The following is a 2,998-nucleotide window of genomic DNA, read 5'->3' on the forward strand; positions in this document are numbered from 1 at the left end:
TTAACCGGTCTGGCAGCTCCCAGGTTTCCCCGGGCTCCATCCAGGTTGTCTTATCCGCCCTTATGATCCTCATCGTCGCTCCATACAACGGTCGCCGTCCGCTGAGCTGGATCCGCATCTCGTCAGGGAAACAAAGTGTCCCATCCGCTAGATCCAACCTCACTCCGGCCGGTACCATGAAATCCATCCCGAGGATGGCGTCTTGACCAGCGAGATCTCCAACCCAAATGTCAAACCAAGACACCAAACAACCTGCCAGCGTGATCTTGATCCGCGTTCTCCCATTCGTACGGTACACGCCTTCACCAATCCCAACACAGTCTTGGATCCGACTCCCATCCACTTGGCACCCAACCTTACGAGCAAAGGCGGTATCCAGTATAGACACCTCGGCACCACTATCTAGGAGTAGGATTGCTTTTTCATTGTTGATCTTGCCCCCTACCTTGGCTTGTCTGAACCACTTTCCTGGGGCGTGGTACTTCCAGTATCCACGGGACTCCCCGGTTAGCAGATCCATGGATCCAACATCCTCAGATCCACGGGATCCAGTGACCTGACAGACCTTAGGTGGATCTGCAGTGACCTCACCCTTGGTAGGCTCAAACCATCGACCATGTTGGCGCTTCTCCCAATAACCACGTGCCTCTCCCCTTTGTAGATCCAGGGTTGAAGAGACTTCGGATCTGGCAAACTCATCCACTTGGCGCAAACTAGAGATCTTGGCAACTGACACTTCATGTAGATCACGTGTATTATCGACTGGATCTAGGGTCCTGCTACCTGGATCTAGCGATGTCTTGTTCACAAATGCATAAATGCAGTACCTAGAACGCTCGGCTCGTACCGGATTCAAACCCGGCGAGCGTCCTAGTTTAACATCTTCTCGGCCACCTCTGGCAACATCCCTCGGTGCTTGGCTGGATCAAACCATTGGCGGATCTGGTTGTAGAATTCTTCCATCGGGCACTTGCCGACGTCGTGAATCTCGCCACACCCGCGACACACGTAGAAGCAATGATCCCCGGGATGACCTTTCTTGCCACACTTCTCACAGACCAGATGTTTCCAGCATCCAGATTCAGTGTGCTTCCGGGATCCGCACTGTGAACACCTGACTTGTGCTGCCCCGTCCATGAGATCTCGGGATCTGTACATCCCACGGTCCCCGGGTACGGTATCCCCCGGTCGAGAGTTGTCTCCTGTCTTCGCCGTTCGACCGTTGGACGCAGTGAGACAGACCCGACGGTAATCTTCAGGGTCAGAGTCCGAACCGTCGGATCCTGATTCAGTTCCTGAGTCGGGCGCCGTGACTTGGTGGACACGTCGAGCTGGGGCCGTAGGCGTCGGAGCCTTTTGGCGATACTTGCCGGATCCGACCGCCGCCTTCTTCTGGCGGTGTTTCGCGCAATCCACCGCCCGCAGCACTTCCTCAAACTCGTCTGCGTCGGGGAGTCGTAACAGGGTCAGCCTGTCGGCCAGATCCACGTCTCCCACCGTCTCGATGAAATGATCCACGTGTTCCCGCAGTACCTTGGACCATCCTTGATCTTCAACTTAGCCCGTAGACCGGCCACATTTAGTCGATGTAGGTATTCTAGTGGGGATTCATCCGATCTGCGGCGAGCGTGGTAGTATTGTCGTGCCACCGACACTCCCAATCCACAGTACTGGGTCTGGAAACTGCGCAGCAAATCTGGCCACTAGTTCCTGGTGGATCTGCCCAGCTGCCGATACCAGTTCCTGGCTGGCCCCGCTAGCAGATTCGCAAAGGTCAAACACTTCTCAGCATCCGACGCTTGATCTCTCATGAGGGCCGACTTGACTTTGCTGATCCATGTTCTCGCTCGGTCCTCATCTTGATCCTTGCCCGTGAACGCCTTCAGATCCGATATGGCTGAGATCCGTACCCTCTGGATCATGGACGATCCACCTGCCCCGGCTGTGGCTGTTGCTACCACTGCTGACGAAGTTGATGGGCCATCCAGATCATCTGGGTCGAACTCATCATGGGAGTTGTCTCCCTCCACGGACTCTATCTCCACGTCTCGTGCTCCATGTTCGTGGAGCACTTGCGCTTGTGGCACGGGCGTTCTCATACCCTGTTCGGCCAGGAAACGACTCATCGCAGCTTCGAAGGGTCGCTGCAGGGTGCCTGAGGAGGTGTAGGAAGAGCCTGTGGCCGTCTGGCCCACTGGCGAGACCGGATCCGTGAGGCGATTACCTTGAGCCCGATCTGACGATAATCCCACTAGCTTCTTGCCGGATTTGGCTCGATCGTGGCTGGATTGTGTCAGATCACGCGTAGGGCCTACTGGATCCCGAGCCTTCACGTTCACAGGGGCTTCCTGTCCTCGGATCCTCGCCCGCGCTTCCAGCATGGATGCCCCGGAGGGTCCTAAAGTCATGCGTCGTGGCTCGGACGACGTGTCTGACTCATCCTCAGCGGCGGATTCGTAGTTCGAGGACGCAGCTTGGCTGACCCTCGGCGACGACACCGGATCCATAGTGCGCGACCTTTCTCCGATGATGGAATTAACTCTGGCAAAGAGGTCCCGCGTCGCGCATACTATGAGATCCAGGTCTAGCTCAAAGATATCCTCTGTGTCGAACACACCAGCTACGATGCCTGACTCCGTAAGCAAACGTAATAGATCCTTGACTGCCACCAACTTGTTCGCCGTTTTCGTTGGTGCTCTCACCGGTTCTCTTGGATCTTCGATCTGTCGTGGATTCAGGATCTGCATGACAGGATCTTGATGCAGGAAGTCGCGTAACGCTTGATGTCGATACACAAACTCGAGATCCTTGTCTGACCAGCCTGACCTGATCCAGCATGATCATTCTTCCGACTCTGGAGCGTGCATCGTCGTCTCGCGTAGTCTTACTCGTGTTCGTCGTCTTTCTCGTTTCTTCGACTAGCGGGGTTGCGTTTAGGTACAGTGTTGACTTAACCGGTGAATCTGCAAATGCATACCGATTTCGCCTTCACTTTCCC

Source organism: Phytophthora infestans, genomic scaffold (assembly GCF_000142945.1).
Source record: "Phytophthora infestans T30-4 supercont1.121 genomic scaffold, whole genome shotgun sequence".
Classification (NCBI taxonomy): Eukaryota; Oomycota; class Peronosporomycetes; order Peronosporales; family Peronosporaceae; genus Phytophthora; species Phytophthora infestans.